We start from the raw sequence: 23,073 nt of genomic DNA, 5'->3' as shown, positions 1-23,073 counted from the left end.
TACCTGGCATAAACACTAACTAAAACATAAAAACACAATCATAACTATAGCATAATTGTGTCAACACACCAAAAGAGAAAATAAAAAGTTAAAAATCCTAAGATAACTATTGGGTTGCCTCCCAACAAGTTATTGTTTTACGCCCCTAGCTAGGCGTATGGCATTATTTCAAGTGTTGCCATCCTTCATATTCAAATCATTTTTAAATAAATCTTCAAAAAATTCTCTCATTAATTCCCTATTCTCATGTTCTACTTTTCTAGTGGGAGAGCTTAAATAGTTCAAGGTACTTTGTTTGGTAATTTTAACATGGATAACTTCAAACTCCGGATCATCACCATAGAGATCCTCATATAAGCATGCATTTAGCCATCAATTGGATCCCTTCCCATGCTTTCAAACCACTCTTCACCGAATCCTTCATAAACTGCCTTAGTGATCCACTCAAATTTATCACAAGTATTGTGGTACAAGGTTTTTATTAGAGCATAAGGAACTCTCTTTCTAATATTTTCATGATAAGCAAAATAACCATTGGATTCTAACCTACGTATCGTGTCTTTATCATGAAGGATCTCTTCTACTGGAGGATGCTTAAGATCTATTTTATAAAAAGCAAAGATGTCTCTAGCTTCTCGAATTATGTAGTCAAATTCATCGATAATAATAGTGGCAATCTTTTAAGCCCTAGGATTATGGATGTTGGGAAGTTCAAATAATATCTTTTGTAAGGATGGATGAATATGCTAGAATTTTCTTTCTAATTTAAGCAAAAGAATAGCAATAACATCCATATAACAATTGGTTTTGTCGAGAATAGACGATTTGATTAATGGTATTACTCCTATGAAGTTGAAGAATTCCTGAATAATATGTTTCCCAATAATATTCCCACTACCCACATGATAAGTTTTGATTTTAAAGACCATGGGATTTTCATCATGAGGAAGTTCATCATTAAGGGGATCATTGTTAAGATCAAATATTTTAGTTTCTTCCTCAAGAAACTCACTATCACTATCTTCACTAGAACTATAAAAGATAACTTTCTCAAATTCAAAAACATGATAGCAACTTCAAGCAAGCAAACAAGCAAACCATTTTTTTGTGTTTTCAATTTTTTATGAGAAGTGGGGGAGATGAAAACGAGAGGCAAAGGAAAATAAAAATTAGATCAAGTATATGATAGTTTGTGTAAAGGTACTTGCTTGGTTTTGATGATGTCTCCCCGGCAACGGCGCCGAAAATTCTTTTTGCTAGTTATGAGCTGCGTTGGAATTTTCCCCGAAGAGGAGGGGAGATGCATTATAGTAGATATAAGTATTTCCCTTAGTGAGAACCAAGGTTTATAGAACCAATAGGAGAATCACGCAAAGCCTCGTGAATAGCACTTGCACACACAAAAAGCAAATACTTGCACCCAACTCGGCAAGAGGGTTGTGAATCCCCTTGAACTCGTTACTTGCAAGGATCAAATATTGGAGTGGTAGATAGATAAATTGAAAAAAAATAAAAGAAAATAAATTGCAGCAATGGAATTTTGTTTTTATAATATTGTTAAAGTAGACCCGGGGTCCATAGTTTTCACTAGAGGCTTCTCTCACGAACACATAGCTTACGGTGGGTTGATACGTCTCCAATGTATCTATAATTTTTGATTGTTCATGCTATTATATTATCATTCTTGGATGTTTTACAATCATTTTATAGTCATTTTATATCATCTTTTGGTACTAACCTATTGACATAGTGCCAAGTGCCAGTTGCTATTTTCTGCATGTTTTTTACATCGCATGAAATCAATATCAAACTGAGTCCAAACACAGTGAAACTTTTGGTGGACTTTTTTGGACTAGAGTACATCCAGTGGGCCAAAAGAAGTACCTAAGAGGGAGCCCAAGGTGAGCATAAGACACCAGGGCGTGCCTGGAGGCCCGGGCGCGCCCTGGTGGGTTGTGCCCACCTCGGTGGCCTCCCGAACAGCCTCTTTGCTCTATAAATACCCCAATATTCCAGAAACCCTAGGGGTGTCGACAAAAATCAATTCCAGCCGCCGCAAGTTCCATAACCACCAGATCCAATCTAAACACCATCACAGAAGGGTTCATCATGTGCATTGGTGCCTCTCCGATGATGCGTGAGTAGTATTTTGTAGACCTACGGGTCCATAGTTAGTAGCTAGATGGCTTCCTCCATGTCGTTTGATTCTCAATACAATGGTCTCTTGGAGATCCATATGATGTAACTCGTTTTGTTGTGTGTTTGTTGGGATCCTATGAACTTTGAGTTTATGATCAGATCTATCTTTTTATCCATGAAAGTTATTTGAGTCTTATTTGATCTCTTATACGCATGATTGCTTATAGACTAATATTTCTTCTCCAATATTTGGGTTTTGTTTGGCGAACTTGATCTATTTATCTTGCAATGGGAAGAGGTGCTTTGTGATGGGTTCGATCTTACGGTGCTTGATCCCAGTGACAGAAGGGAAACCGACACGTATGTATCATTGTAATTAAGGATAACAAGATGGGGTCTATTTCTACATAAATAGATCTTGTCTACATGTCATCATTTTTATTGAATTACTCCGTTTCCCCATGAACTTAATACACTAGATGCATGCTGGATAGCGGTCGATGTGTGGAGTAATAGTAGTAGATGCAGGCAGGAGTCGGTCTACTAATCTTGGACGTGATGCCTATATAATGATCATTGCCTTGATATCGTCATGATTATTTGAAGTTTTATCAATTTCCCAACAGTAATTCGATTACCCACCGTTTGCTATTTTTCTCGAGAGTAGCCACTAGTGAAACCTACGTCCCCAGGTCTCTTCTTTATCATATTTGCCTTTGCGATCTATTTTTGTTTGCTTTTATTTTCAGATCTTTAAAACCAAAAATACAAAAATACCTTGCTGCAATTTTTACTTATTTATTTTATCTCGCGTTCCTGTGATATCTATCTATCAAATTATTACAACTCCCTCACATCCGTTTGCCAATTTTTGGCGCCGTTACCCGAAAGGGATAGACAACCCCTTTAATATGTCGGGTTGCGAGTATTTGTTATTTGTGTGCAGGTGTCGTTTATGTAGTGTTGCATGGTTCTCCTACTGGTTCGATAACCTTGGTCTCATCACTGTGGGAAATACCTATTATTCCTGTGCTACATCATCCCTTCCTCTTTGGGGAAATACCGACGTAGTTCAAGCAAACATCAAAAGGAATTTCTAGCGCCGCTGCCGGGGAGACATCAGCAACATTTGCAGGTTCCTAATCACAAATCTCATCTCCTTGCAATTTACATTATTTCCCATTTGCCTCTCGTTTTCCTCTCCCCCACTTCACAAAAATTTGCCGTTTTATTCACCCTCTTTTTAGTTCGCTTTTTTCTTGCCGGATCTATTTTTGAGTGCAATCTTGTTGCGTAGTCACAATGACTCAAGAGAACACCAATTTGTGTGATTTCTCCAATACCAACAACAACGATTTTATTTGCACTCCGATTGCTCCTCTTGCCACTAGTGCGGAGTCTTGTGATATTAATACCGCTTTGCTGAATCTTGTTATGAAAGATCAATTTTCCAGTACTCCTAATGAGGATGCCGCGTCCCATCTTAACACATTCGTGGAATTACGCAATATGCAAAAGAAAAAATATGTGGAAAATGATATTGTGAAGATGAAATTATTTCCTATTTCTTTGCGAGATCGTGCAAACATTTGATTTTCGTCTTTGCCTCACAATAGTATCGATTCTTGGGTAAGTGCAAGGATGCTTTTACTACTAAGTATTTTCTGCCCGCAAAAATTATTTCTCTTAGAACCCAGATCATGAATTTCAAGCAACATGAACATGAGCATGTTGCACAATCTTGGTAAAGGATGAAAATGATGCTAAGGAATTGCCCTACTCATGGGCTAAATCTTTGGATGATCATACAAAAATTTTATGCGGGGTTGAATTTTGCTTCCCGTAATCTTTTAGATTCCTTTGTGGGTGGTAATTTTATGGAAATTACTTTGGCTGAAGCCACCAAATTGCTTCATAATATTATGGAAAATTATTCACAATGGCATACCGAAAGGGCTCCTACTAGTAAAAAAGTTAATTCGGCTGAAGAAATTTCTTCTTTGATTGAAAAAGTTGATGCTCTCATGAAATTGGTTGCTAATAAAAGTGCTCCTATTGATTGTAATGATGTGCCTTTTGTCTACTTTGATTGAGCAAAATAGTGATGCCGTAGATGTGAATTTTATCTCGCGAAACAATTTCAATAACATTGCTTATAGAGGTAATTTTAATCCTAGGCCTTTTCCTAATAACTCCTCTAATAATTATGGTAATTCCTATGGTAATCCTTCTTATAATAGGAACACCTCTGATCTTGAGAATAATATTAAATAATTTATCCACACTCAAAAAGTTTTCAATGCTACAATGGAAGAAAAGTTGAATAAGATTGTTGATTTGTCTAGAACTGTTGATAGAATTTCTGATGAAGTAGAAAATCTCAAGATGAAAATTTGTGTGCCTAAAGTTGTGGAATCAATTAAAGCTCTTTATGTTTCTATGGATGAAAGTAAGAAAAGAACCGCTATGCTTAGAGCTAGAAGAGAATTTTTAGAACAAGTATTTTCTAGTGATTGCTTTCATAAAAGTGATGAAGATTTTAAAATCATTGGCATTTCTTCTATTCATTCCTTGTTTGGTAAAATTAAATTTGATGATAAAGGGACTGGAGAAGAGTCAACTTTAGCTAGAAGGCATCTCGATAATTCGGAGGGTGAAAATCTTGTTGAGAAAATTGATAAAAGAGGGTTTGAAGAGGTCAAAACTTTAATTAGTGATGTGCCCACTCTTTTGGATTACAAAGACTTTAATTATGATAGGTGCTCTTTGATTTGTTATATTTGTTTGTTGCAACACATGATGAATTCACCCCATGCTTATGAACAAAATAAAGCTTTTACTAAACATATTATTGATGCTTTGATGAAAGCTTTAGAAGAAAGATTGGAATTAGAAGTTTCAATTCCTAGAAAATTATATGATGAGTGGGAACCTACTATCAAAGTCAAGATTAAAATTTATGAGTGTTTTGCCTTATGTGACTTGGGTGCTAGTGTTTCTACAATTCCGAAATCTTTATATGATGTGCTTGGCCTTACCGATATTGAAGAGTGTTCTTTAAATTTGCACTAGGCGGGTTCTACTATTAAAAAACCTATGGGAAGAAATAATGATGTTTTTATTCTTGCAAATAGTAGTTATGCTCCCATAGATTTTGTTGTTCTTGATATTGATTGTAGTCCGCCTTGTCCAATTATTCTTGGTAGACCGTTTTTACATACTATTGGTGTCGTGATTCATATGAAAGAAGGCAATATTAAATTTCAGTATCCACTAAGGAAGGGTAAGGAACACTTCCCTAGAACAAGAATTAGGCCACCATATGAATCAATCATGAGGGAATCATATGGATCTAGAAACAAGGATGGCAATACTTAGATCCTTGCATTATGCCTAGCTAGGGGCGTAAAGCGATAGCGCTTGTTGGGAGGCAACCCAATGAATAAAATTTATTTATATCTTTTGCTTTCTGTTCTTGAGTGTTTGCACAATTATGCTACTATTATGATTGTGATTTAGTTAGTGTTTGTGCCAAGTAAGGCCTTTAGGATCTTGTTGGGTGATAGTTGATTTGATCTTGCTGAAAAACAGAAAGTTTTGCGCTCATGAAAATAATTCTAATTTTTAACAGGAGCATGATAAAATACCAACTCTTTTTGCAAAATATTAATATACAAATTTATCACGTGATCCTAATTTGTCAGAATTTGTGGAGTTACAAAAGTATTTGAAATATCCAGATTGCTACACACTATTCTATTTTTGACAAATTTTGTTTTCTTTGCGTTGTGTGCTTGTTTTGATGATTCTATGGTTTTATTTGAAGAGTTTTTGCCATAGAAAAGTTGGAATATAGTAGATATAATGCAAGAACAAAATGTGAATGGGTTTGCAACAGTACTTATAGTAGTGATTTTTTTCTTATACTAATGGATCTCACGAAGGTTTAGTTGAGTTTTGTGTGATTGAAGTTTTCAAGTTTTGGGTGATGTTACGATGAATGAAGGAATAAGGAGTAAGAAGAGCTTAATCTTGGGGATGCCCATGGCCTCGCAAGCTATTATCCAAAGAGAAGCAATCAACTAAGCTTGGGGATGCCCGAGTGGCATCCCCTCTTTCTTCTAACGACCATTGATATTTTACTCGAAGCTATATTTTTATTCGTCACATACTATGTGTTTTGCTTGGAGCGTCTTGTATGATACGAGTCTTTGCTTGTTTTTCTTTGTGTTTTAAGTCTTGAATCCTCACTAGACACACCTATTTGAGAGAGCCAAAATTATGCCATGACTTGTTAGAATTGCTCTCTACGCTTCACTTAAATCTCTATGAGCTATTCACTACTAAGGAAAAGCCTAGCAGCAGCGCGGGTTTTAGGCCTATCAGTAGCGCGGGGAGATGCTCTATTGATAAGGCACTATAACTAACGTATAGCAGTAGTGTGCCTCCGCCGACGCTACTGCTAAATCGACTTAGTAGTAGCGACTTCGCGGAGGAGCGCTACTGGTAATTACAAGTAGCGCTTCTCCCAGCCCGTGCTACTACTATTGTTCCGTATTTTATTTCTTTTTTATTTCATGTTGTATTCATACACCTCTGTACAAGTTTTCATACAGCAGCAATTTAGAGATTGTTTTTACATCATAATGAGTTATTACATCATTGGGTGAAAGAACCATGGACTAGTTTCAAGTGGATGGACATCGACTTGAAACTAATCCGCGGTTCTTTCATGCAATGATATAATAAATATCATCATCATCATATCATTAACAACTTATCATCATAATACATCATTTTCATATAACACCTCCTCATGATCATCGTTTTGATCGATGAGACATCACATAGCAAGTTGGACACTAGTCATAATCACAACTACTCCTCATCATCAACTCTAACACATTGTACCACATAATAAACCTATTGTACCTCATAGGACCTACTACATTCTCTTAGGACCTACTATATCCTCTAAGGTAAAATAGCAAAAAAGAAGATAGCCCCTAGCTCTCCATTATGGAGAATGCCGATTATCCTGTCTCCAATTCTTGCCTTTCGCTTAATGTTTCTTCGAAGAACCTCCTTACGAATGTTTAAACATTTTTCCACTCTTTGATTAGCATGTGTTCACCGGTTTCAGAAATCTGATATGCACAGGTGAGATCCGTAGGATGACCTGGCTGTATGTTCAGAACTTTAAGGAGACCGTTGTAATACATCCGATGAGGCACACAATTCATCAGGATTTTCTGTTGAAAAACATAGTAATAACTTCGTAGTTAGCAACGATGTACTAGTTTTAGAAGTACGCAAAAGATGAATGGATGTTGTAATAGTAAAAAATCTTACCAGGGTATCTCCACAGAAGTTATCGTGGTTCAACACGTGCACTAGTGGAACGTATTCACCATAATTTGGAGGAGTTCGATAATAGGTATTGTACTTCTCAAAGAAAGTACAAAATGCGATCAGATGATTTTCCTCCTTATAAGTTAATTGGGAGCCATGAGTGTAGTGGGTTTTGTCTACCGTCTTCTGCACATTCTTTGAAGATTCAAAATAAGCTGTCAATGGAAATAAGCTGTCAACTATTTTGAAATAAACAATATAAATTAGTTAATAACTATGTTTGAGAAACTCACATTGCGGTAGAATCGGAAGCGTATCAACAAGGACCCAAATGTCCATATTGTTTTGCTCGATGTCAGGATCACCAAGATCCATGGTGACAATCATACCCTCATAAAAACCATACTTTTTGCAAAGTGCTTCCCAATTTTGGCAACCAAAATGGGTTACACTCTGAGAATTGTACAGATTTACTTCAAAATCGATATCATGATGAGGTGTATTTTCTTTGCTTGAAAATTTTCATGGTATTCAAAACCCATCCTCTCCAGGACATAGCGCCTTGCATGGCATGGGATAAGCTAGTTGAATTGTAAAAGATGAAAATTAGACGTTGAAATAGTTGAAGTCATGCTTAATTACGAAAAAACACTTGTCGTTGTTGCGTACCGTTTCAACATCGAAGGTCTCCTCGAGCTTAATGCTGAAGCGCCGATCTTCGTCCAGCTCAACGAAAATGTCGCACATACCTCGATCGTCGTGGCACCAGCTGCACTCCCCCGGGAGACTGTCGTCGTCCGAGTACGACATTTCCTACATTCATAATTCAAAGATTAAACTTGTACAATTAAATATATATACTAAAAAACCTAAATTAGATCATTATTTTTCGAGAAAATCCAGGCCACTCGATATTTCCTACATATTCTAGCACAAGTCATGCCAGAATTCACAGAAAAATCTGGCATGACCTTTGCTAAAAAAGGACATATCAGGCGCTTGAAATTTGCCGGAACGGAAATTAATCAACACTCCGGCAAAACATAGGCCACTCGGAGGTGTAAACTGAACATGAACGGCCACTTGGGCAACAACATATCCTATTTGAGCAAATATGACATGTTCAACTAGTTTTATTAATTCAACTAGTTCTTACTAAATATAAACTTACTATAAATAGAAAAAAACTAGTTCTTTCTAAAAATAAAGTAGTTCAACTAGTTATATTAATTATCTTACTAAAATACATTAGTTCTATTAATTCAACTAGTTCAACTAGTTTATTAATTTACTTACTAAACTAGTTCAACTACAACTAAAGTAGTTCAACTAGTTTATTAATTTACTTAATAAAAATAAAATAGTTGCTTTAACTAAAAAAATAAACTAGTTCTATTCATTTTCGTACTAAAAATAAAATAGTCATATTAACTCAACTAGTTCAATTAAGAACTTACTATGAATAAAAATAAACTAGTTTTTACTAAAAATAAACTAGTACAACTAGTTATATTAATTTTCTTACTAATTCTATTAAACACTTACTAAAATTTAACCCTAACTAATTTTATGAACTCTAAACTTTAATCCTAACTAATTCGATGAACTCTAAAACTAATTCGACTTAACAACTACTGCCATAATTAGCATCTAATTTGATGAACCCTAGCTAATTAGATGAACTTTGAAATTTAACCCTAAGAACCCTAGCTAGGCAGAGGTAGGGGAGGAGGAGGAGGGCGTGCTCACCTCTAGCGCCGGCGGAGTTAGGGAGAGGGGCACGCACCGCCGAGGTTGGGGACGGGGTCGGGGCGGCGGGCGCACGGCGGAGGGCAGCGATGTACGGGGGTGTCGAGGTCGGGGTCGGGGGCGGCGTCGAGGTCGCGGTCGGGGGCGGGGGCGGCATCGAAGGTGTGCGAAGAGCGACGGGTCGCGCGCGGCGACCGACAACGATGCAGGGCGGCGACAGCGGAGGAGTAGGGATTTGGGGGAAGTGGCTGTGGGTAAGAACGAACCGCGCGGTTAATTAAGTTAAAAGTAGCAGTAGCGCGTTCTACGAAGTGCGTTGCTGCTACGGTAGCTATAGCGCGTTTCCGAACAAGCGCTACTGCTATTCCTTCTCTTTTTTTATTTGCTTTCCATTTAATTTTATTTTCATTAGCAGTAGCGCCTTTGTCCGTAAACGCGCTGCTACAAAACAAGTAGCGGTAGCGTGGTTCCACGGAGATCGCTACTACTATGTGTAGCCTATCGGCTAAGCCATGGGAATTTTATTAGTAGCGCTTTTTTACTCGGGCGCGCTACTGCTATAACTGTATCTGTAGCGTGCTTTTAAATACCGCGTTGCTGCTAATTAGCACCAGCGTGCATTTTTATCCCGTGCTACTGCTAATGTTCTGTGTATAGGGTTTTCCCTAGTAGTGATTGAATTGCTCTAGTGCTTCACTTATATCTTTTTTAGCATGGTGTGCCTTAGTATTTTTGAAGAAATGCTCTCATGCTTCACTTAGATTTATTTGAGAGTTATTAATTTTTTTAAGAAATTCTCTCTAGCTTCACTTAAATTATTTTGAGGGAACAAAATTCTTATGCTCATGATCTTCACTTATATTTATTTGATCTTATCAAAAGCAACACAGAAAATAGTTCCAAAGTGATAGATATCCAAGGAGGATATAATAAAAACTTCCATGAAGATCGTTGGACAAAATAAAATTGATTCATTGCAATAGTTTTGACATATGATGATATGATATGTGAGTCATGTTGATGAGTAATTATGCTTTAGTAAGAATGTTGTTGTTAAGTTTTGTGATTCCCTATGCAAGCACGAAATTCAATAGTTATGCAATGAAATTACATCCTACTTGTGGTGCATTATTCGGTGTTAATTATGCTTAATGCTCGCTTATGAGATTTTTTGTTTCTTGGTTAGTCGCTTCTCAATCTTTTGCTAGCCTTCATTTTGCACTGAGTATGATCACTACCTGTGCATCCAAATCCTTTAAACTAGTTTTGCCACATGAGTCCACCATACCTACCTATTTGTGGTATTTTCGTGCCGTTCTAAGAAAATTTGTATGTGCCATCTCTAATTTTCAAAATAAATTTCTATTTTGTGTGCTCGTACCGCTCATGAAATGGTAGGGGTGGCTAATATATTTCCATGCTGGATATGTTATTCTCACGATGAGTGTTTATTCACTTGTCATTGCACAAGAGTAAGGCAAAGGTATTATTCGGGATGCCCAGTCCCAAATGAAAAATGAATTTACTTTATGTTGTCAAATAATAAATTCCTTGGAAAGTGTTGGTATGGAAGGCACCGTGGATACGACTAGCCATGGAAAGTGAAAGTATAGTTGAAAAAGGAATAAACTTTAATTTCTATTTTGGAACCGCCTATGATATATCTAGCATGGAATGTATTGGGAACTACTCGATTGTTCTCGTTGACAGGAAAAGCATGCCTCCAAAAATGTTTTTAACTCTATCTTTTTCGTTTTGAGCTCTGGCACCTCTACAAATCCCTACTTCCCTCTGCGAAGGGCCTTTCTTTTACTTTATGCAATTTTTATTTTGAGTCTCAATCTTCTCTTATAAAGCACCAACTAAGGGGCACTATGATCGTACTTGAGCATTAGGTGTAGCGAATATGCGAGTGTGTTTCATGAATGGATCAATGACTGAGCATAATGGGCTAGGGATGACTTATTTTAGCGTTGATATTTTGAAAGACATGGTTGCTTGTTGACATGCTTGAGTATTTAAGTCTCATGTCAAAACTATACTATTGCTTTGAACCATATAAAAGTCCAAATGTCCATGTTATAAAGAAAAGAATATGTGATGACATGTTATTCAACATTCCACATCAACAATTCTGTTTTTATCATTTACCTACTCGAGGACGAGCAGGAATAAGCTTGGGGATGATGATACGTCTCTAATGTATCTATAATTTTTTATTGTTCCATGCTGTTATATTTTCATTCTGGGTTGTTTTACAATCATTTTTAGTCATTTTATATCATTTTTTGGTACTAACCTATTGACATAGTGCCAAGTGCTAGTTGCTGTTTTCTGCATGTTTTTTACATCGCAATAAATCAATATCAAACAAAGTCCAAATGCAGTGAAACTTTTGTGGACTTTTTTGGACCAGAAGACATCCAGTGGGCCAAAGAAGTACTAAAGAGGGAGCCCGAGGTGAGCACAAGACACCAGGGCACGCCTGGAGGCCCAGGCGCTCCCTGTGTGTTGTCCCACGTCGGTATCCACCCCAAACCGCCTCTTTGCTCTACAAATACCCCAATATTCCAGAAACCCTAGGGGAGTCGACGAAAATCAATTCCAGCCGCCGCAAGTTCCAGAACCACCAGATCCAATCTAGAAACCATCACGGAGGGGTTCATCATGTCCATTGGTGCCTCTACGATGATGCATGAGTAGTCTTTCGTAGACCTACGGGTCCGTAGTTAGTAGCTAGATGGCTTCCTCTCTCTCATTGATTCTCAATACAATGTTCTCTTGGAGATCCATATGATGTAACTCTTTTTGTGGTGTGTGTTGGGATCCGATGAACTTTGAGTTTATGATAAGATCTATCTTTTTATCCAACAACAAACAACAACAACAACAAAGCCTTTAGTCCCAAACAAGTTGGGGTAGGCTAGAGGTGAAACCCATAAGATCTCGCAACCAACTCATGGCTCTGGCACATGGATAGCAAGCTTCCACGCACCCCTGTCCATAGCTAGCTCTTTGGTGATACTCCAATCCTTCAGGTCTCTCTTAACAGACTCCTCCCATGTCAAATTCGGTCTACCCCGTGCTCTCTTGACATTCTCCGCACGCTTTAGCCGTCCGCTATGCACTGGAGCTTCTGGAGGCCTGCGCTGAATATGCCCAAACCATCTCAGACGATGTTGGACAAGCTTCTCCTCAATTGGTGCTACCCCAACTCTATCTCGTATATCATTATTCCGGACTCGATCCTTCCTTGTGTGGCCACACATCCATCTCAACATACGCATCTCCGCCACACCTAACTGTTGAACATGTCGCCTTTTAGTCGGCCAACACTCCGCGCCATACAACATTGCGGGTTGAACCGCCGTCCTGTAGAACTTGCCTTTTAGCTTTTGTGGCACTCTCTTGTCACAGAGAATGCCAGAAGCTTGGCGCCACTTCATCCATCCGGCTTTGATTCGATGGTTCACATCTTCATCAATACCCCCATCCTCCTGCAACATTGACCCCAAATACTGAAAGGTGTCCTTCCGAGGTACCACCTGGCCATCATGGCTAACCTCCTCCTCACACCTAGTAGTACTGAAACTGCACATCATGTACTCGGTTTTAGTTCTACTAAGCCTAAACCCTTTCGATTCCAAGGTTTGTCTCCATAACTCTAACTTCCTATTTACCCCCGTCCGACTATCGTCAACTAGCACCACATCATCCGCAAAGAGCATACACCGTGAGATATCTCCTTCTATATCCCTTGTGAGCTCATCCATCACTAATGCAAAAAGATAAGGGCTCAAAGCTGACCCCTGATGCAGTCCTATCTTAATCAGGAAGTCATCGGTGTCGACATCACTTGTTCGAACACTTGTCACAACATTATCGTACATGTCCTTGATGAGGGTAATGTACTTTGCTGGGACTTTGTGTTTCTCCAAGGCCCACCACATGACATTCCGCGGTATCTTATCATAGGCCTTCTCCAAGTCAATGAACACCATATGCAAGTCCTTCTTTTGCTCCCTATATCTCTCCATAAGTTGTCGTACCAAGAAAATGGCTTCCAGGGTCGACCTCCCAGGCATGAAACCAAACTGATTTTTGGTCACGCTTGTCATTCTTCTTAAGCGGTGCTCAATGAGTCTCTCCCATAGCTTCATTGTATGGCTCATCAGCTTAATTCCATGGTAATTAGTACAACTCTGAACATCCCCCTTGTTCTTGAAGATTGGTACTAATATACTCCGTCTCCATTCTTCTGGCATCTTGTTTGCCCGAAAAATGGGGTTGAAAAGCTTGGTTAGCCATACTATTGCCATGTCCCCGAGACCTTTCCACACCTCAATGGGGATACAATCAGGGCCCATCGCCTTGCCTCCTTTCATCCTTTTTAAAGCCTCCTTCACCTCAGACTCCTGGATTCTCCGCACAAAACGCATGCTGGTCTCATCAAAGGAGCCGTCTAGTTCAATGGTAGAACTCTCATTCTCCCCATTGAACAGCTTGTCGAAGTACTCCCGCCATCTATGCTTAATCTCCTCGTCCTTCACCAAGAGTTGGCCTACTCCGTCCTTGATGCATTTGACTTGGCCAATGTCCCTCGTCTTCCTCTCTCAGATCTTGGCCATCTTATATATGTCTCTTTCACCTTCCTTCGTGCCTAACCGTTGGTAGAGGTCCTCATATGCCCGACCCCTTGCTTCACCAACAGCTCGCTTTGCGGCCTTCTTCGCCATCTTGTACTTCTCTATGTTGTCTGCACTCCTATCCATGTATAGGCGTCTGAAGCAATCTTTCTTCTATTTAATCGCCTTCTGGACGTCATCATTCCACTACCAGGTATCCTTATCTTCGCTTCTCCTTCCCCTGGACACTCCATACTCCTTCGAGGCCACCTTACGAATGCAAGTCGCCATCTTCTTCCACACATTGTCCACATCCCCTCCTTCCTCCCAAGGGCCCTCCTTAATGACCTTCTCCTTGAACACCTGAGCTACCTCCCCCTTGAGCTTCCACCACTTCATTCTAGCGACTTAGGCACGCTTATCCCACTGGACACGAATCCGAAAGCGGAAGTCAGCAACCACCAACTTATGCTAGGGTACAACACTCTCTCCAGGTATCACCTTACAGTCTAGGAACGCATGCCTATCTTCTCTTCTTGAGAGGATGAAATCAATCTGGCTAGAGTGTTGTCCACTACTATCTTTTTATCCATGAAAGTTATTTGAGTCTTCTTTGATCTCTTATATGCATGATTTCTTATAGCCTCACATTTCTTCTGCGATATTCGGTTTTGTTTGTCCAACTTGATCTATTTATCTTGCAATGGGAAGAGGTGTTTTGTGATGAGTTCGATCTTACGGTGCTTGATCCCAGTGACATAAGGGGAACCGGCATGTATGTATCGTTTCCATTAAGGATAACAAGATGGGGTCTATTTCTACATAAACAGATGTTGTCTACATCATGTCATCATTCTTATTGCATTACTTCGTTTCCCCATGAACTTAATACACTAGATGCATGCTGGATAGCGGTCTATGTGTGGAGTAATAGTATTAGATGTAGGAGGAGTTAGTCTACTAATCTTGGACGTGATGCCTATATAATGATCATTGCCTGGATATCATTATGATTATTTGAAGTTTTATCAATTACCTAACAGTAATTCGTTTACCCACCGTTTGCTATTTTTCTTGAGAGAAGCCACTAGTGAAACCTACGCCCCCTGGGTCTCTTCTTTATCATATTTACCTTTGCGATCTATTTTTATTTGCTTTTATTTTTAGATTTGTTAAATCAAAAATACAAAAATACCTTGCTGCAATTTTTACTTATTTATTTTATCTCGCGTTCCCGCGAGATCTATCTATCAAATTATTAGAACTCTCTCACGTCCGTTTGCCAATTTCTGGCGCCGTTACCCGAAAGGGATTGACAACCCCTTTAATATGTCGGGTTGCGAGTATTTGTTATTTGTGTGCAGGTGTTGTTCACATAGTGTTGCGTGGTTCTCCTACTAGTTCAATAATCTTGGTCTCATCACTGAGGGGAATACCTACCATTGATGTGCTGCATCATCCCTTCCTCTTTGGGGAAATACCGACGTAGTTCAAGAAAACAACATGGGTGAACAAATTACTTTTGGGAAATTGATAGGAAAGTGCATAGTTCTGATGTATTCACGGCAATGATCATGTATATAGGCATCATGACCAAGACAAGTAGGCCGACTCCTGCCTACATGTACTACTATTACTCCACCAATCGACCACTATTTAGTATGCATCTATGGTATTAAGTTCATAAAAACAGAGTAACACCTTAAGCAAGATGACATGATGTAGACAAAGTAAACCCAATCAGTATGAATAAACCTCGTCATTTTATCCCTAATGACAATAGTACAAATACGTGTCTTGGCCCTTCCTGTCACTGGGATATAGAACATCGCAAGATTGAACCAATTAGAAAGCACCTCTCCCACTGAAGATAAATCAATCTAGTTGGCCAAACCAAATGGATAGACCGGATAGAAATACAAAGTTATAACAATCATGCAGAATAAAGTTCAGAAAAAACTCAATTACTTCTCATGAATATTCAGATCATAAACCCGCAATTCATTGGATCCCAACAAACACACCGCAAAAGAAGATTACATCGGATAGAGCTCCTGAAACCCCAAGGAGAACATTGTATTGAAGATCAAAGAGAGAGAACAAGCCATCTAGCTACTAGGTACGGACCCAGAGGTATGTGGTGAACTAATCTCGCGTCATCGGAAGGCAACAAATGTAGAGCCCTCTGTGATTGATTCCCCCTCCGATAGAGTATAGGAAAAGGCCTGCAGATGGGATCACAGAAGAACAGAAACTTGCGGCGGCAGAAAAAGTTTTTTGGGTGGCTCACTGAGTTTTCCCCAATATTTGAGAATTTATAGAGGTGGAATTAGGTTATACGGAGCCTCGTGGGGCTCACAACATAACAGGGTGCATCCCCTAGCGCACCTGTTGCCTTGCCATCTCCTTGTTTGTCGTCTGGTCTCCTCTTGAAGCTTCTAGGGTCTCTTATGTCGAGAAAAAAATCATCAAAAAGGTTTGTAGCATTTGTACTGCGTTTGGTACAGATTTTTCGGAAAACCAAAAACAACCAGAAAACAACAACTAGCACTAGGCACTGGGTTAGTCGGTTAGTTCCCAAAAATGATATAAAATAGTATAAAAATCATATAAAGTATCTAAGATTGATAATATAATAGCATGAAACAATCAAAAATTATAGATACATTGGAGATGTATCAACAAAAAATCTCACCTAGGGTTTTGTAAAGTATCATGAAGCAAAGGGTACATCACATGATAACCAAAGTCTCACTCGAATGCCATTCATGTAATCATAGGGATCAACATGGACGTCCACGGTTCCGCTGTCGGTCATTGAATGATGGAGTGTTGTTCATGTTTATGTGTTATTGAACCTACAGGGTCACAAGCTTAAGGCAATCACGATCTGCTGAGTGTTAGTAGGATGAGAGTATCGAGCACTTATTTTTGGAGTTGTTTCATTAATATTCGGAATAGTTTCGAGAGGAGCCGAAAGAGTTTTGGGGTCATTCGAAGGGTTTTGGAGTTTATCAGGCAATACCGGGTATTGTCGATAAATAACATATAGGTGAAAGTAAAATCTGGTGGTGTTAAATTAATAATAATAGGCTCTACTATTTATTAGGATGATTTTATATTTAATATAATATCAACGAGTTTTAAAATGCCAAGAGGTGGAGGGATAATTAGGCCACCAAGGCCAAATAGGGGAGGTGCCCCCCGTTCCCCCTTTGGGAGGCCGAATTGGGAAGGGGAGGAGAGTCCTTCCCCCCTTATGGCGCCCATCCCCCCTCCAATATATATATATATACATATATATATATACTGGAGTCTTTGGGCACTTTCAAATACGCAAGTTTTGGAGCTCCTCTAGTTCTCTATTTCTACTTCGAGCTGATCCTAGTTGATCAATCAAAGCTTGACCTAGTTCCTCTAATCCTCATTATTAGAAGAACAGTGTGGTTCTAATCTCCTCCCCTAATTATACGGTGAGGATTAGATCTGGACGGCAAAGCGATCCTAGATCGTGAAGGTCGTATGCTTGCAACTCGTAGCGAGGCCCTGCTTTTGGTCTTCCATTTGAGGGATTATTCATGTGCAGGTCACGGGATCGTTCATTACGGTCGAGGGACTCCAAGTACAATCTACACTGACTCGTCTATTTTTGCTGCTACTCAGAGTCGATAACAATCACGATCCAAACCGTTTATGCATCTTCATATTGTTCCTGGTTGACTGTAGGGAAATTTTTTGTTTTCTACTACGTTTCCCAATAGTGGCATCATGAGCGGTTCTATGACTAGATGCTGGTTTCGATTTAGATCACATGTGAATGCGAGGGTTTGAGTTCCTTCTATGCTTCGCTCGAGTGTTGTGTCGGGTTGAGTTCATTGGTGACTGTTATGTCTCCAACGTATCTATAATTTTTGATTGTTCCATGCTATTATATTATCTATTTTGGATGTTAATGGGATTTATTTTACACTTTTATATTATTTTTGGGACTAACCTATTAACCCAAGGCCCAGTGCAAATTGCTCTTTTTTTGCTTATTTCGGTGTTTCATGGAAAAGGAATATCAAATGAAATCCAAACGGAATGAAACCTCCGGGAACATGATTTTTGGAACAAACGTGATCCAGAGGACTTGGAGTAGACATCAAGAAACGAACGAGGAGTCCATGAGGTAGGGGGGCACGCCTACCCCCCTGGGTGCGCCCTCCCCCCTCGTGGCTCAACCGACCTAGTTCTTCCTCCTATATATATTCATATACTCTGAAAACATCCAGGAGCACCACGAAACCCTATTTCCACCGCCGCAACCTTCTGTACCCAAGAGATCCCATCTTGGGGCCTTTTACGGAGCTCCGCCGAAGGGGGCAACGATCAACTTCATGGCCCCTCCGATGATGTGTGAGTAGTTTACTTCAGACCTTCGGGTCCATAGTTATTAGCTAGATGGCTTCTTCTATCTCTTTCAATCTCAATACAAATTTCTCCTCGATCTTCTTGGACATCTATTCGATGTAACTCTTTTTGCGGTGTGTTTATAGAGATCCAATGAATTGTGGGTGTATGATCAAGTCTATCTATGAACAATAATTGATTCTTCTCTGAAATCTTTTATGCATGATTGGTTATCTTTGCAAGTCTCTTTGAATTATCAGTTTGGCTTGGCCTACTAGATTGATCTTTCTTGCAATGGGAGAAGTGCTTAGCTTTGGGTTCAATCTAACTATGCTCGATCCCAGTGACAAAAAGGAAAACGACACGTATTGTATTGTTGCCATCGAGGATAAAAAGATGGGGTTTATATCATATTGCTTCAGTTTATCCCTGTACATCATGTCATCTTAAGTAATGCGTTACTCTGTTCATATAAACCTAATACTCTAGATGCATGCTGGATAGCGGTCGATGTGTGGAGTAATAGTAGTAGATGCAGGCAGGAGTCGGTCTACTTGTCATGGACGTGATGCCTATATACAAGATCATGCCTAGATATTCTCATAATTATTCTCTTATCTATCAATGGCTCGACAGTAATTTGTTCACCCACCGTAATACATATGCTATCTTCAGAGAAGCCACTAGTGAAACCTATGGCCCCCGGATCTATTTTCCATCATATAAGTTTCCAATCTATTTTATTTTGCAATCTTTACTTTCAATATATATCATAAAAATACCAAAAATATTTATCTTATTATTATTATCTCTATCAGATCTCACTCTCGTAAGTGACCGTGAAGGGCTTGACAACCCCTTTATCGCGTTGGTTGCGAGGTTCTTATTTGTTTGTGTAGGTACGAGGGACTTGCGTGTGGCCTCCTACTGGATTGATACCTTGGTTCTCAAAAACGGAGGGAAATACTTACGCTACTTTGCTGCGGCATCCTTTCCTCTTCAAGGGAAAACCAACGAAGTGCTTAAGAGGTAGCAAGAAGGATTTCTGGCGCCGTTGCCGGGGAGTCTACGCACAAGTCAAGACATACCAAGTACCCATCACAAACTCTTATCCATCGCATTACATTATTTGCCATTTGCCTCTCGTTTTCCTCTCCCCCACATCACCCTTGCCATTTTATTCGCCCTCTTTTTCTGTTCCCCTTCTCTTTTCTAGTTCATCTCGTTTCGCTTGCTTATTGTGTCATCGTGTGTCGTCATGGCTAGTCCCTTATCTGCCCCATTGTCTCCCGAGTTTGAAGTTCTTCACTTCAAACAAAGACAAGGATAAAATTTAAAAGTTGCTTGGTTTAGGATGATGGAATCTTATCGTAATTGCACCCTAGTGGTGAATTTTCGAATTTTACTTCGCAATTTTTATGTTGGGTTGAATATGTCATATAGACAACTCTTGGATTACGTTGCCAAAGGGAATTTTATCGAAATTGATCCTACTATTTCTCATGAAATCATAGAGGGAATAGTGGGAACACTACCTCCACCAAAAGGGCCACATAATACCTGGGAAGAGACACAAGTTTTTGAGAAGATTTGTGAAGTAACGAAAATTTTACAAAAATCTCTTGAACCACTCAAGAGTGTCAGCAGAAATCTTCACCACATGAATATTTTAATTACCCTTTGCAATAAGAGGTTGGATTCTTTAGATCTAAAAATTTCCAAATATGAAGGGAAGTGTAAGGAACCTCCCGGATTCGACCATGACTCTGCTAAGAAAATCAAAACCAAAGATGACAATACCTAGATCTATCCTTACTTTTATGCCTAGCAAGGGGCGTTAAACGATAGCGCTTGTTGGGAGGAAAACCCAATTTTATTTTTGTTCCTTGATTTTTGGTTCTGTTTAGTAATAAATAATTCATATAGCCTGTGTTTAGATGTGTTTTTATGCTTTTAATTAGTGTTTGTGCCAAGTAGAACATTGGGAAGACTTGGGGAATGTCTTTGCGATCTTGCTGTGAAAAACAGAAACTATAGCGCTCATGAGATTTGCTGCCATTTTTTTACTGGAGAGTGTTATTTAGTTAATTATTTTTTCAGATGATTAATAGATAAATTCCTCACGTCCAGAAATTTATTTTAGAATTTTTGGTGTTCCAGAAGTATTCGAAACCTACAGATTACTACAGACTGTTCTGTTTTTGACAAATTCTGTTTTTTCGTGTGTTGTTTGCTTATTTTGATGAATCTATGGCTAGTAATAAAGTTTATGGACCATAGAAAAGTTGGAATATAGTAGGTTCAACACCAATATAAATAAATGACACTACAAAAAAGACACATCCGTGACATTTTGGGCCGAACGAAATTTTTTTCTGTCATACATATGACACTTCTATGACGATAATTGTGACAAAACCCGGTATCATCATAGATGTGGTGGGCTCCTACTTCTATGAGAAAAAATCATGACAGAAAATGGGCTTTTCGTCTTGGGCGGGCCAGAGACGCAGCTGATGACATTCTTTGCGCCGTCCATGACGGAAAAAACTGTGGTAGAAGCGAGGGGGAGGAAAATATCAGGGAGTTCCCGGTTACGGTGGGAGGTCGGGGGCTGAGCGATCCGTGTTTCTCTCGTACACGTACGCGCGTGTGTGCGAGGCGTTGGCTCTAACTGAACCCAAGCGAGGCATTGGGATCTAACCGAACCCGAGCGGTTGCACTGCAGGCTACGCGTTACTGAACCCGAGCGATCGATCGATGGCTGTTAACTGAACCCGATCGAGCGATTCCTTCGCTACTGCTGCTAACTGAAGCCGATCGATGCTGCCTCTGGGATGAACAGTGAGCGTTGCAGGGGGGGGGTTGGATGAACAGTGAGTGGTGGCGTTGCCTCTGGATGAATAGGACCCCGTGGTGTGGTGGAGGGCTGGATGAATAGTAGACGGTGGAGGGGGGCCCGTGTAGGGGTGGTTGAACAGGAACCCGTGGTGTGGAGGGCTGGATGAACAGTAGACGGTGGAGGGGTGCCCATGGAGGGGTGGTCAAATAGTAGCCGGTGGAGTAGCCCACGGTAGAGGCTGGATGAACAGGAGCCCGTGGAGGCTGGAGGAGGTCGACGGTGGAGATGAACAGTATCCCGTGGAGTCCCACTTTGCGGTACGCCACGCCCTCCCGATGAACAGGACCCCCGTTTCGATCGTAGGAGGTCCGTTTCGTCCGTTTTACGGTACGCCACACCCCTCCCTATCAACAGGACCCCCATTTCGACAGTAGGAGGTCCGTTTCCTCCGTTTTGCGGTACGCCACACCCCTCCCGATCAACAGGACCCCCGTTTCGACCGTAGGAGGTCCGTTTCCTCTGTTTTCCGGTACGCCAGATCCCTCCCGATGAACAGGATCCCATTTCGAACATGGCCGGTCGAAGACAAGGCCGTTTCCTCCATTTTGCAGTACGCCAGGACTCGTTTCCATCGCATGTTCCGTCCAAGCCCTCCCGATGAACACGACCACGCATTCCGTTCCGACCCAGCCGGTTGGCTCCCACGCGTTTCGTTGCCTCCCGATGAACACGACACATTCCATTGCCTCCCCATGAACACGACGCATTCCGTTGCCTCCCCATGAACACGAGGACGACGCTGTTTCTCCGTTCCGACCAAACCATGTACACAAGCCCTGGCCGTACGTATGCGCGAGTAGGCGTTCGAGACCCCGCCCGTATGTACAAATAGATGGCCGTATTGTCTTTCTTGCACCCTGGCCGCTATTCGTACGTGTACATGCTATGTGCGCGCCTCTACTACGACACGTACGTGCCTCTACTACGACACGTACGCCCCTCTACTACGACACGTGCGCGCCTCTACATCCACTAGTATATATGTACGTACACGTTCGCGACCAGAATGACAACGCTACGTACGCTTCGACCAGGTGGGTCCCGACTGTCAGGCACTTCTTTGCTTGCGAAGATGTAGCTGGTGGGTCCCAGCAGTCAGGGGGCGAATCGTTTTTTTGCCCGGACGCACTTCCTTGCATGCGAAGATGTAGCTGGTGGCTCCCAGCAGTCAGGGGCAAACATTTTTTTCATGAAATACGGTGGCCCGTCCGGTGGGTCCCCGCTGTCAGGTGGAGGAATAATTATTTCGCATGTAATAAGTAGGCACTTCCTTGCTGCGGCCGTGGACCCAGCTCTCAGCCTCTCCACGTACAGTCCACATCCGATGGAAGCCGTTCCTTGACCACGTTGACCACGCCGCACCGAGAGCACCAGGGCGGTGGACGATGGCAAGGCCTAGGAAGGGAACGACGCGGCAGTGGATGCCCACACGTAGAGGAGTACGAGGGTTCACTTTTTTGCTGCAGTGTGAAGCTGCCGTCGCCGCAGAATAACAGGGGGTGTGGGTGAGTAGAGGGATGGCCTGGCCAGCGGTGGGAGTAGTAGGGGGCGGTGAGGCGTCCACCGCATCGCAGCCGGCCACGGGAGGCAGGAACACGAGGCACGACCGGCGCTGGTTTGGGCAGCTGGAGCAAGAAGACCAGAGGTTGAAGAAGCACTACGGCCGTTGGATGAACATCGTACGGTCATTGGAGCTCGAATCGTGCATATTGACTAAGTTGACAAAGCCCTCCGTCCCCGTCAACTTAGTAGGCGCATAAGTCAGCCTGCCACTATACTGGGTCCCAGCTAACAGGGGGAGTATTCATTATTTTTGTGCGTAATAAGGAGGCACTTCCTTGCGTGCGAAGATATAGCTGGTGGGTCCGAGATGTCAGCGGCGGTAACGTTTTTTTCGCGAAATACAGAGACCCT

This window comes from Triticum urartu, chromosome 7A, assembly GCF_056163025.1.
Source record: "Triticum urartu cultivar PI428250 chromosome 7A, HENAU_Tu73, whole genome shotgun sequence".
Taxonomy (NCBI): Eukaryota; Viridiplantae; Streptophyta; class Magnoliopsida; order Poales; family Poaceae; genus Triticum; species Triticum urartu.
Note: the sequence above shows the minus strand (reverse complement) of the source record.